Source organism: Hipposideros armiger, unplaced genomic scaffold (genome assembly GCF_001890085.2).
Source record: "Hipposideros armiger isolate ML-2016 unplaced genomic scaffold, ASM189008v1 scaffold_80, whole genome shotgun sequence".
NCBI lineage: Eukaryota > Metazoa > Chordata > Mammalia > Chiroptera > Hipposideridae > Hipposideros > Hipposideros armiger.
In genome coordinates, this window is record NW_017731430.1 from 1,913,076 (window position 1) to 1,927,685 (window position 14,610).

Consider the following 14,610-nt stretch of genomic DNA (forward strand, 5'->3'; position numbering starts at 1 on the left):
CCAGGCAATGCAATTTTATTTTAAAATTTGATGCATGCATATTAGAAAACATTTTTTTTTCCTTCTGAATTCTAAGTACACTTCTACAGATCTTAATGCCTAACAGTTACTTATTGAAACTTTTTCCCCTTTTAGGAAATGGAAAGCCTTCAACAAATGGAGGTATTCATTCTTATTTTAAACTAACATCTTCAAAAATCAGACTGGGGGCCGGCCGAGTGGCATGTTGGTTAGGAGTTGGCTTGGGATGCCAGCTCTGAACAGCAGGGCCCCGGTTCAGATCCCACATGAGGGAGAGTGACGCTGTACCCTCTACAGCTAAGATGGTGAACAACAGCTCCACCTGGAACTGGGCTGCCATGAGGCAACGGCGTAGGCTGCAGTGGGGCTGCAGTGGGCTGTTGTAAGCTACCGTGAGTGGCTGGCAGCCAGCATGAGTGGCTGGCAGCCAGTGTGAGTTACCATGAGCCGCCGTGAGTGGCCGTCCAGAGGCCAGCGACCAATCTGCCTCACCCGGGAAGAGCGCAATGGTCACAATACCAACATGGGCCAGTGAAGCGACGTCCTCCACAACTAGACTGAAGAACAAAAGAAGAGCAACTTGTCTGTTCCCCTCCCCCAATTCCCCAATAAAATTAAAAAAAAAAAATCAGACTGGGATGCAAAAAGTGACAAGACTAAATGATTCTGTTTTTCAAGAGCCCATGATCTAAAGAGAGACACAAGTATGTAAATAACTTCTACGTGCTTTCAGGGTACAGTAGTGCCCAAAAGGAGAGAGTGGTCACAAAGGAGACAACCAGGACTGCGGCATTCGGAAAGCCAAAGGAAGAGGGTTTCAAAAACTAGACAGGATTTCACTTGCAGCACAACGGCAGAGTAGATACCCTAAGTAATTCTATAGAAAACAAAGACAAAGTGAATTCAGGAACTGTGAAATTTCACCTTGGGGCCATCTACCAAACCAAAGGGGGTCAAGACCCAAAAACAAGGGCTCTAAAAGACCTACACAAAACTATGACCTCAGCGTCAGAGTGAACAAGGCAAAGCATGCCGAAGGGGACCATAGTGAAACGTGCCTATTTTGAACTTAGCAATAGGCAGAGGGGGAAAAAATTCTTCCATGAAATGTCATAACCTCAAGCGGACACCTACATGGGTTTGCAGTCTGAACTGCAACCTGAGAAACCTCAGGCAAGAATTTAATCAAAAGTGGTCCATGAAGCATTGCCCCAGGCAACCAACAGAAGCAAACAGAAATCCTGCAGGGATACGAGTTCTATGCTTTGAGGCAACAATTCCACTTTTCAGGATCTAGAAAGATACATAAAAATTTAATAAGGACCAAATGAGAAATTACACAGAAGACAATAGCATGCAACACTTGATGTGATAAAAATCTATCTTCCTGAGCTGGAAAAGCACCACGTCCCCAATTAATTTACTTTATGTTCTTGTAGTGCTTTTATAACTATGAGGAACTCCAGGCAGAGATTATGGTCTATCTTTGTGTTCACAGCATTCAAAACTGCGTGGTGCATAATGTTATTTGCCTCAGTAAATGTTTTTAAAAAATTAATAAAGATGTTGACTGATTCACTGTTTATAAGAGAAAAATCCAGAAACAATATATGTCTATCAACAGGTAAGTTATACAAATTATGGCATATGAAAATAAGACTATTGCAACTATTAAGAATTATGTGGGGCTGGCCGAGTGGCGCGATGGTTAAGAACTGGCTTGGGACGCCAGAGGGCCCCGGTTCGGATCCCACATATGAGGGCCAGTGAAGCAACGTCCTCCACAACAAGACTGAAGAACAAAACAACAGCAACTTGTCTGTTCCCCTTCCCCCAATTCCCCACCGCTGTTCACATTCCCCCAATTCCCCAATAAAAATCTTAAAAACAAAAAAATATTCAATCAGTGTAGGAAAGAAAAAAAAAAGAACTATGTGGATCTATGTGTACTAACAACAAAAGAACTCCAAAACATACTGAAAAAAGAAAAAGCAAGTCTTAAAAATACACACAATCCCTTTATGTTAAGAGATTTATTTATGCAAGCATTATATAAAAGCTTACAAAAGAGACCAAAAGGAAGCACATCCAGCTATTTTACATAGTTTTCTCCCAGCAGTAGAAATGGAGAAAGAGGACACTCCTATTTGCACTATATACTTTTATATTATGGCTTTTTTACAACAAGAAAGTAGAAGTGTATTTCTTGTGTAATTAAAAAATAAAGGCTCAATGGATGATGAAAACATGTCCCCATGAAAGCATGCACACCAGTGTTCACAGCACCATTGTACCTAACCGCCGAAACATGGAAGCATCCCAAGTGTCTACTACCCGATGAATGGGTAAACAAGATGTGTTTTGTCTATAAAATGGAATGTTATTTGGCCATTAAAAAGGGTGAAGCACTTATCCATGCTGCAACGTGGATGAACCCCAAAAACATGATGCTAAGGGAAAGAAGCCAGTCACAAAGGCCCACACATAATATGATGCCATTTCTATGACATGCCCAGAACGGGCAAACCCACAGATACAGAAAGTGTCTGCCAGGGGGAGAGAAGAATAGGGAGTAGAGTGATGGAGAATGCGTGCTGACGGGCACAAGGTTTCTTTTGGGGATGATGAAAATATTCTATATTGGATTATGGGGATGGTTGCACACCTGATTTACACTCTAAGGGTGAATTTTATAGTATATAAATTATATCTAAATAATACTTTTTTACAAACTCAATGATGAATTAAGCAGATTAAACACAGATGAAGAGCAAATTAGTACCTAGGAAAATGATCTGAAGAATTTATCTAGGATGTAATAGAGAGGCAACATTTAAAGAGATAATGCCTGAGAATTTCCCAGAATTTCTTGTTGGACAGCAATCTTCAGGTCCAAAAGCCCAATGAATTCCAAAAAGCATAAATAAAACTAATTCTAAACTTAAATACATCACTGTGAAAGTTCAGAACACCAACTAAAACAGTGCTAATTCTAAAACCAGAGAGAAAACATAGACTACCTACAAAGATATGCAAATCAGGCTAACGGCTATCATTTAAAATTTTTTTTTTAATTTCCAATTACAGTTGACATACAATATTATATTAGTTTCAGGTGTACAACATAGTGATTAGACACTTATATAACTTACGAGGTGATCGCCCTGATACGTCTAGTACCCGTCTGACACCATACATAGTTATTACAATATTATTGACTATATTCCCTGTGCTGTACTGTACATCCTCGTGACTGTTTTTATATCTTACCATTTGTACTTCTTAATCCCATCCCCCTTTTCACCCATCCTCCTAACCCTCCCTCCCATTTAGCAACCATCAATTTGTTATCTATATCTGAGTTTGTTTTATTTATTCATTTATTTTGTTTTTTAGACACCATATACAAATGAAATCATTTGTCTTTCTCAATCTGACTTATTTCACTTAATATAATACCCTCTAGGTCCATCCATGTTGTCACAAATGGCAAAATTTCTAATATTCTAATATTAGAAATTCTAGTATGCAAATTTTCTAATATTGATTATTTTTTACGGCCGAGTAATATTCCATTGAATATATGTAGTACCACATCTTCTTTATCTAAAAGCTGCAACTGTGTTTAAGGGTAAAAAGGCTTATCAGAAGCCAGTCTGCATTTCACTGACATCAACAGACGTTCCATCCTTTGCAACACCTGAAAGAACCAATCACCAACTTTCTATAACAAAACACCACCATCCCACACAACCTCATACCTCCTCTTCCCACAAACACACAAACACACAGACAGATCTACTCTAAGACACATCTTAAGAAGAAAACAATTGGAAAAGGAATACAATACCAAGAATGAGGAGAAGTATCCTGAGACACAACATTTTTGTGTTTAGGAAGAAAACAATCACTTAATTTTAGTATCAATGAAGCAAGACCTAAGATTGTTTGCTGTCAGTATAAGGGCTGTAGGTGGAAAGCTTAAAGGAAAAAACCTACCATCAGAAAAGAAAAAGAAAAAAAAAAAAGACTTTCATTGAAGCATTATCTACAAAGTGAAAGAATCACCAACCAAATATTAATGTGGTTGAAAGAGAAGCACATACTTAACAGGAAATTTACACTGATTTAAAAATACTATGTGCTTTTTCCTATTCAACTCAATTCTTTAGTTTCTTTAAGTCAGGACAGAAGCTGAAGCAAAACACATCAAAGGAATGCAGACAGGCCAAGGAAGCAATGTTTTTATATCATTTCTGACCTAGTCTGAAAAAAAGTTTTACTTGAGTCTCTATTTATTTACTCAAAAAAACACTTGAGTACTTACTACCAGCAGAGCACTGCCTTCAGTGAGTTAAAATCTAAAAGGCAAAGTACCTTTGTAGTAAGTGCAAAGCAGAAATGAAAAATCCTACGGAAGAAGTAAAGCGCGCAATGAGGGCACACGAGGTAAGAAAAAGTGTGTACAGCTGTGAAGGCTGAGGCTAAGTTGGGTGGATTCATATCTCAGGTATAAAGCTTTAAAGAACTAAAGCAGATTTTGAGTAATATGAATTCAGAAAGATAGTACAAAGAGTGGAAGGGCTAACTAAATAACCTGCTAGGTAAGTTAAAAAAAAAAAAATCCCAGAAACAATGAAAAGGGGAGCTGTCAAAACTAGGCAGAATTCAAAACGGAATTTCAATATATAAAGCGACAGAAAGTGTTGCTAAGTATTCCCAGCAAGTAAAGGATACTGACAGAATGTACACATGTGCAGTAATGTCCACTTCAACCTAAGGACGAGGACAAGGGAAGATAGACCCACGACCCAGAATTGTAAACACCTAACTCGCAGGGATTTTAATGGCCTGAAAAGAAGTTCACCATAGGCCTTAGAAAGGGGAGCTGCAAGGGCTAGCAACAAGAGCTCTAACGAAGGGTCAACAGACTAAAAACAAGGGCTGTTCATATTTTCTTTTTTTTTTCTTTTTTTTTTTTTATTGGGGTATTGGGGGGAAGGGAACAGTACTGGGGAATTGGGGGAAAGGGAACAGACAAGTTGCTGTTATTTTGTTCTTCAGTCTAGTTGTGGAGGATGTTGCTTCACTGGCCCAAGTTGGCACCATCATCGCGCTCTTCCCGGGCGAGGCAGATCAGTCGCCGGTTTCTGGACGGCCGCTCACTGCGGCTGCTGGCCGCTCACGCTGGCTGCTGGCCGCTCACGCTGGCTGCTGGCTACACACGGTAGCCCATGGCAACCCACTGCCACAGGGGCTGCAGCCTATGCCGTCGCCGGCGACTCACAGCAGCCCAGCTCCAGGTTGAGCTGTTGTTCAGCATCTTAGCTGTGGAGGGCAGTGTCACTGGCCCTCATATGTGGGATCCGAACCAGGGCTCTCTGGCGTCCCAAGCCAGTTCTTAACCATCGCGCCACTCGGCCGGCCCGGGCTGTTCATATTTTCATACAGGGATCCTAAGATTAGTTACAACAACAACAAAAATCTGAGATTGTAATTATTCACATTCAACTCCAAAGATTCATAATATAAAAGTTGTCTAGGTACACAGCTGGCATAGAAGAATCAGCTCATAACTGAACCCAGAGGCCCACTCAGCAGCCTATCTTAACGTACTTCATTCACTAATCATCCTCCACAAAAAACTCTCATGGCAGATGCTTTGTTTCCTTGGGTAAAACAGCCACCAAACAAGAGATCTCACTAAGACTAACAAGACAGTCAACATGTGTACAATAAAACGGGTGTGCTTGATAGAAATGTAATTATGTAGACAGACAGCCTGGAACATATATACACATTTTTAGTCTCAAATTTGGTTCTTAAAGATCTCTCCAGATGTCTCAACTTTGATATGTCTACCATCTCCTAAAGTCTAAATCTGGTCCAAGGAGATGTACTACATCTTAACCAACTAACATCATTTGCACACCTCAGTTCCATCACTGTGTTGAAGATGTGCTAGCTCTCACCTCGGACTGTACCTTAGATGCATGCCAGACCAACTAGATCAATCTCTGGGGATAGTTTTGTTTTTTAAAGTTTCCCAGATGACTGCAATATGCCAACATTGAGAATCACTAACTTGAATTATGCAGGTAAGTCAAGAAAAAAACTGGGGTAGGTACTGCCCTATTCCAAGAAATGGGAAAAGCCAAACAAGGAACCTGAATGTATCAGCAACATGACACTGTGCCAGTTTTAACCTGGCTTCAATACATTTCAAATCAAAGGTGGGCTGCTATTTACATCAAAATGCAGTCAATTCTCAATATTCACACGTCATGCTCCATAGTCACAGCAAACACTGAACCACTGTTTCTAGGGGAAATACAGGGTTCGATTCCTGCAATCCTACTCACACTCAATCAACAATAATCTTGGCTTCTCTGTGCTGCTGCCTAGACTCCTCAATGCAGACCGCTGATTCATTAACACTGAACCCGAGGCCAACAGCACATGCCTGAACAAAGGTTATCTAACACATGTTGTCCTACATAAGGCACATCAGTCTTCTTGCAATTAGAAACACTAGACTGCACTTCAGGACTCCATTTGGGCGTCATTTTTTTCTTTTTTAAGCTGAGCCATCCTGCCACCTGTTGGCAGCTCAGCAGCTGCTCAGCTCGGGCCAGGAATCAAACCGCTGTTGCTCAAAGCTCAAACTCTTGAGCAAGCTCTTAACCAACTGAGCCACTCGGCCGGCCCTTGGGCGCCATTTTAAACAGTGAAATTACTGAAGAAACAGAAATGCAAAAGAGTGGCACCAATCAGACTGAGAAAAGGACACTTGTCTACAGTATGACAGTTGAAACAAGGTAGGGCATTGCCTTGTATGACATCAGCTGGGACCATGAGCATCCAGCAACTCAAATTTTTTGCTTTTCACTAATCTGCTGTGCAAATCAACACAAAAGCATCACACATATTAATTTTTAGGGTTAGAAATAAATTTTACTGAGTAGGCAGATTCACATTCACAAATACAGAATCCATGAATAATGAGGATGGCCTGTAGAAGTATTAAGTCAAGGTAGTTCAAAATAATTGCTGTGAAGAATGAATTCTATGAGGTTTCTGCTACACAACAGACAGCAAAGATGGCACCAATATGCCCAGCTATGTAATGTTCTCCACTAGCTTACTTAAATTAATTTTCCTAAGAACGTAACACTTTTCTAACATCAAAATCTATATACTAAAAAAAAAATCTATATAATCAATTTACTCAATCTTCCTATCATGTGGTAAAAAAGTAAACAAATTATATTAACTACCTAATCACAAAGTGCAGCAATGATTTAAAGAAAAGGTAAGCTGGTTGGACTACATGACCTCAACAATGCCCTATGGCTCAAAGTTTTGGTTAAGTCCAAAACTTAAAGTTGGTCTGCCTACTTTAACTACAATAAAAGTCAATACATAAATACACAAGTATTCTCAGGAACAGCTTATTAGGGTTACAATCACATTTTGTAGTAGTAGAGCTGCAATAAAAATTCTCATCCGAAAAACAGCTAACTCCATTCACCTCTAACCTGAATTCAGGAGGACACTATCAAACCCAATGGACTCTCAGTTTAGACCTATGCAACTTCAGAAAAAAAACAAGCTGCCATGTTAATGCTATAAAACAAAATATTCCTTATATCACATACAAAAGTTAATTCAAAACGAATGAAAGACCTAAAATGTAAGAGCTAAAACCATAATACTCTTAGAAGAAAACACAGGTGTAATGTAAGTGTAAATCTTCATGACCTTGGATTAGGTAACGATTTCTTAGATATGACACCAAAAGCACAAATGAGAAAAGAAAATAGGTAAACTGAACACCAAAATTAAATAATTTTGTGCTTCAAAGCACACCATCAAGAATGTGCAAACACACAGCTCACAGACTAGGGGAAGATATCTGCAAACCACTCCAAGTAGAAGTAATAAAGTAAAAAGGCAGAAATATTGGGTTGTCAGAAAAGTCATGACATAGTTTTTTTTTGTTGCAAAAATGCGTCATGACTTTTCAGACAACCCAATAGCAAGGAGGCCAACGAGGCTATAGAGAAAGGGACGGGGAGTGACAGAAAGACAGACGATGTGAGGCTTTCTAGGCTACAACAGGGACTTGGGATTATATTCTGAGCAAAACAGGGAGGCCACAGAAGGGATGTGAGTGACCTCACATCTGACTTCTGGTTTGAAGAGTCTAAATAATGGATTGAGAAAAGATAGTCCGAGAATGAGGGCAGAGGCAGGGACACCAGTTACGAAGCTGTTGATGTCATCGGATGAAGGGTGATGATCGATGATTTACATCAGGGAGGAATTCAGAAGAGAGGACCGAGTTAGACTCTGGACATATTTTGAAGGGAGAGCCGGATGGAATTTGCCGATGGTTTGGCTAAGGAGTAGAATGAAATCAGGGTCTCTGAACAAATGAAAAATGAAGTCGCTATATAACAACATGGAGAATACTCAGAAAGCAAAGGTTTGAGGAAGGGAAATCAAAATAGCAGTTTTATACATGTTTACCTCTGTCAATCTCCTTTTGTCTTAACCACTACACTACACACTGATTTTTGGACAACACAGCTGTTAAGTAGTGAAACAGAACCTGAATCCAAAAGTCTTTTGATTCCAGATCCTGTGCTTTTTTCCCCTAAGTTTTAAAAAGCAACTGAATAAGACTGGAGTTTTTCGCTCTTTTCGTCTCCGGCTGCTGCAACAACATGTCTCCATGTCCGCGCATCTGCAAGAGATGGTCACGCATAACCGCTCCAGCTTTCTAAGCAAAAGGAACAAGCGGACGCACAGCACCGAGCCCAACAATCTGAAGCCCACAACTCCTTCCGCGGCAATGGGCTGATTCACCGCAAGACGGTGGGCGTGGAGCCAAGCAAGGGCCACGGCAAAGGGGTGGTGGTCGTCATGAAGCGGAGATCTGGCCAGCGAAAGCTGGCCACCTCCTACGTGCGGACCACCATCAACAAGAACCCCGGGGCCACCCTCAGCGGCATCCGGCACATTATCCACAAGAACAAGTAGCGCCCGGGCTCGCGCGTGGCGGCCATCCGCAGAACCAGCGACATCTGTGCAGCCAGGAGTCCAAGATGCTGTAGAGGAAGCGGGCTCGCCCCACCCAGAGCTCCTGAGCACCCCCCAGACCCCAAAGCAATGAAACATAAAGCGTCAGCCGACTTCCTCAAAAAAAAAAAAAAAAGATTAGAGTTTTTCTCAGAATAAAATAATTCAAAGGCATGCATCATTTGTTGGTGATCCAAAAACTGCATTCACAAATAAGGGCTATCGAAGGAGGAAAATTTTAAAACACCTGACAAATATGAACAAGTATTTTGTAGATAAAATTAATAATAAAGCAGACAGCAATGATACAAAAATGAAATAAAGTTCACCTAACAAATGCTCAATTTAGATAAATACTACGCAGAAGTATATTTTCAGGAAAATGCCAGATCACTGCTACTTTTAAAATTCTCCTTGCTAATAAATATTATCTTTGAACAGTAAAGATTTCCCATAATAATTTTACTCACTGCCTGAATATACACATAAAGAACCTCTTCTTAAAAGTCAACTACTAAGTAACTATATTATAGTATAAGGAATATTTTCCTTTCGGTTTCTTAGTTATAGGAGCTGTATTATTTTAGTGCTTGACTAAGAAGTTAGCGAATCGTCCCAATGATTTCTGATGCCGAACTTGTTAATGTGTGCATTACCTACAATCTCACACTAGCAGTGGATTTCACAGCTTGGCTTCTAATTCTAAGCGCAGCTTCACTGAGTTGCTATGTAGTTTTGGATAAGTCACTTTCCAAATAAGTGATTACTTACCAAAAGTCACTCTGTCTCTATTACAATGAAATAGGATTATCTGAGTTTCCATTTTACAAGGTTGGGATAAGAATTCAGAGAAAAAGAATATGAAAATACACTGAAAAACTAAAGTTATGGCAAACACTTAAATTAAGAAAATAAGCCAACTGGGGGGAATATAAATGAATATGAATGTACAGGTATTCAAACTTACTATTATAGAATTGCTTCATTTCAGACTAGAATGAAACCGATGCAGAATTTGCTATTTAGGAATGCTTTTTGAAGCATCAAGTGATGCACACTTACTGTAGGCAATATATGCACATTTAAGGGACAGGGACAAAGCATTTTTCCTATTTTCATGGGATCTATGGCCCAGGGGAATGCAAGAGCTAAATAAAAGACCCAAACACACACTTTGGGAGAAAAACAGAAGGCATCTCATAAAGCAGTAAGTGATTAATAGCAAAAGAAAACAGTACAATGAATGCTTTGAGGATTAAGAAAAGATGACTGCCCTAGCTTTACCCGTTCACTTTCATTCACCCACATATGAAGCTATATCTACTTCTGTTTATCACTCACACAGAACACCTCAACTCTACTGTATCCTGTTCCTGTTCCTGTTCCCTTGGCACTTGCTCCAATAACTCCCTGACAGCCCTATTCCTAACCAGAGTATCCAATCTTCTCAAATACTGTAATTCTAGCTATACCCCCACTAGTTCCTAGTGCTCAGTAAGCCTCAGGATCCAAGATGACAATCTATTTTTAAACTTTTGATTATGCTGTGAACCTTCATAATGAGATCAACAAAAAGTCATATGGAATCTAATTGCCAAGGCAACATGGTACAACAATAATAACGTCCGTAAGAGCCAATATTCCACCTCGCAATCACGAGAGCCAATTACTTGAGTAAAGAGCAATGCAAAGTTGTGACTAATCCAAAATAACTTATTTCTGAGTCCTCTGAAAATAAGAACACATTCATAATCCATCTTCTATTACTAAATCTCAATCTCCTTTCATCTAGTCATATCAACAGTCAGTAGTCTAAGACTCAAGAGGAAGAAAATGCAGAAAATCCACAAGAGTAATTCAACTGACCATTTCTCTCAATTAGATCAGTTTTTAGAGTTGACAAATAGCAACTATTATGCACTCATTTTCTAAGATCTTAAGACATAATGTAAGAAGAGTTCATACCTTATGTTAAATAAATCTAGATGGTCAAATTATAAAAATATACCAAGTATACTTAAAAACTTCCAGCATAAGAGAAGTCTGAATGAAACAGCTAAATTATAAAATCAGAAAATACATCAAGGAGGCCAATTTAAATATTTCATAATACATACTTGTGAATGAGATGAGCCATCAGAGAAAGAAAAAAGATTAAATACAAAATGAGAATGAAATATAACACACAAAATACAATTTTATGGTTTAGGTGAAAACACAATGCCACAATACTGCTACACTTTTCAGAATGTTTAGAATCACATAAAAGTTCACTCTAATAATGCTTTTGCAGTTTGGGGATATCAAAATTAAATGTAGATTTATTTCTTTACTCTAACTTCTGCCAATTTTAAATGCCATCATGAGTTCACCATTCTCTAAAAATGGTTTCTTAAAACATAATCTAACCATAATCTTACTTGGTGATTTGTGACTTTGCTCTAGGAGGGAAAAAAAAGGAGAGAGAAAAACAGGGAAAGAGTATCTCAAAGGCTTCTCATTAGTTTGAAAGTCACAGCCTTGAAGTGGATATTCAAGATCAACTCCGGCAGTGTTATAGAACAGAGTTTCTCAGAATTACAGGGACGCTAGAATACTGATCCTCCATTCCCCACTGTTCACACGGAGATGCCTTAGCCAGGTGCTTCCAACCTCCAACAACCTCACCCACTTCAGCGTGCGATTCAGACATTACGTTCTACGTGTACCACGACCTGAAAAAAGGTTGGGAGGCACAGATAGAGTACACTAAAGCAATTATAACCTCAACTTTAAAATATATACTCTCCAACGAGAAATTCAAAGTCTATCCTCAGTTGATGTTATTGATCCTAGAGCAGCAGTTCTCAACCTGTGGGTCGCGACCCCTTTGGGGGTCGAACGACCCTTTCACAGGGGTCGCCTAAGACCATCGGAAAACAAAAAGATACTTACATTATGATTCATAACAGTAGCAAAATTACAGTTATAGAGTAGCAACGAAAATAATTTTATGGTTGGGGGTCACCACAACATGAGGAACTGTATTAAGGGGCCGTGGCATTAGGAAGGTTGAGAACCGCTGTCCTAGAGACTAATTTCATTTTTATCAACTCAAGTAAACAAATCCTATGTTACATTTGTATACTATGTATGTTTTAAAAACACAGTTCCTCTTATAGCTTAAGTAACATCGTCAGCAGCAGTAATATCCTGGTGTGGGTAAGAAAGAGATCTGGAAACTTTTTAGGTAAAGACATGGTCAGAGAGGCATTCATGAGTGGCACACCTTCTCCTAAGCACTCTAACTGAAACCCACAAAATATCCATCTCCTAACCTCCTTCCACACTTTTCCTTCACAGCACTATCACTTTCTAACATAGTACACCATTAACTTAAATATTTTGTTCCTATCTGACTCCCCCAACTAGACTATTATATCCACAAGGGCAGACAGAAATCTTGTCTGCTTTTGTTCACTGCTCTAGCCCAAGCAACTAGATGAGTACCTGACAGAGTGGGCACTCAAAAAGATAACTGATGAGCGAATGAACAAATGTCTTAATTTGGTTGCAATTTTATGTGTAATTTAGTTATTCTGAAAAAAAGTTCAACTTTGCTATTAAGATAGTCAGGAGAAAAAATCTGTTCACCAAAGACAGAATAACCACACAGGAAGTAATGCTGTAGTTTAAAAAGCTGGATTTATTTATATTAAAATATTTTTCAAGATACTACCAGAAACTCTGTATGAGATGTTTTAAAAATACAAATAAAAGATTTAGCTTTAATTAAAATAGGGAACACCAGTTTTCCATTCCTCTCATCAGAAGACACAAAGAAATAAAAGGCAGTAAAACAAAGGTCATACTTGGGACATAGAAAAATGCAGTATTACACTGGCAAGTATAGAAAAATGCAGTATTACACTGGCAAGTATTTTTTTCCATTGCTTAAGTCACCACATAAAATTCAAAATTATCAATATTAAGTTCCACATTGACTCATTTTTTTAAAAAAAAACTGCCTTTTCCAGACACTGGAAGCCTTACATCTAACCAGCTAATTAGTTATCCCTATCATTTTGTGAAATTTTGTCACAAATATTGTGGATAGTAAGCTTTTTAGTCTTAAAAACAAACAGTTTTACTTTTAACACAAATAATCTTAAATTGGTCACATAGCCCATCTACTGTTCAACTAGTTAGTGTTCCACAGTTCCTTTTTTGGCCTCAAATGACGAAACTTCTCTAACGTCTCTGGGGAGATTAGTGTGAAGTATAATGTTTCCTGAAATTGTTCTTGTTTTTTCCCTGCACCAATTCGCTGACATCTTTTTCAACTGGGAATGTTATATACATTTTTTTCAATTCTGCAGGAAAGTCCAGAGGGAGAAGCAAAGGTAAAAAGAATACTGTATGGCAAACAGGCTGAAAGGGGATAACCCAAAAGCACACAAGTAAATGTGAAGCAAATATGTGCATAACAGGAAGATGATGCAAAAAGAAAGATTAAAAACAAACAAAAAAAACCCGTTATCGCTTTGAAAGGAGAAAAAAATCGGAGGGGGGCGGACAGGGAGACTTGCTTATTCTTCTAGACACAAAAGCACAAAAAATCCTTTAAAGAAAAACGTGGTCTCTTTCTTTACTTGAGCCATTAAAACTCTCAAAAGCGCTCAGTTGACACTCCCAACGGGGGAGCGTTCTACCTTCTCTTCCTACGTGTTTTGATACAGGTAGCCTTCATCTGTACATTAAACGCAGGCTATAGATAATGCGGAGTCAATCTCTAAAAAATTGCAATTGTGGTTGCCATCTTTGCCAGAAAAAAAACAAAAACAAAAACCAAAAAACCCAACTCCTTGAATGTGGGGGGAAAAAAAACAACGATGATCTGAAGTTGGAAAGCCAGAAAACCATGCACGGCCAAGTCAGGTAGCTAGGACACGGGCTCACAAAGCACCCTCTGCCGAACGAAGGTTCCACCAGCGATCAGGGGAAGAAGGGCAAAGGGCTGTCGTCTGACCGCGGCTGCAAGGGTGGGGCACCGTAGGGGGAAAAAAATAAAAAAAAATTGAGGGCGAGCTCTCCCGGGAGGTCTAAGGGGATGGGCGACTCGGCTCTCGGGGACCCTGCACGCGAGGCAGTAATGCCGACGGGCTGAGGGCAGGCTCGGGGAGAGGGAGCCGGCGGGCTGCTGCTCGCGGAAGAGCGCGGTGCTGCCAGAGAAAGGTACCCAAGTGGCAGAGGATTAGGAGTCGGAGGGAGAGCGAGCCGAGGGGCCGAGCAGGGAGCGCTGCCGGCGTGGGAGGCCTAGGCAGGCGCCGCCAGCAGCCCTCGCGTGCAGCCGTCTCGGCTCCCCCCGCACTCAGCCCCTCGCGGGGCCGCCCCTACCGGGGCGACATCGGCGAGCGCAGCTGTTTCCGCCAGGCCGGGGACAGCGCCGGAGACGGCATCCCTGCGTCCGGCGGGGAGGCCTGCGGCGGCCGTCGGTGCGAGCGGCACGGGGCTCCCCGCCCGCTG

At 40.2% G+C, this 14,610-nt stretch overlaps 1 protein-coding gene and 1 pseudogene across 1 annotated transcript in view; one reads left to right on the plus strand and one right to left on the minus strand.

The window, feature by feature from the left end:
- The window catches only part of UBE2W (ubiquitin conjugating enzyme E2 W), a 59,292-nt gene that overhangs the window by 36,943 nt on the left and 7,739 nt on the right, over positions 1 to 14,610 (minus strand). The window lies entirely within an intron of this gene.
- On the plus strand, positions 8,759 to 9,173 carry LOC109383301 (60S ribosomal protein L28 pseudogene; annotated as a pseudogene).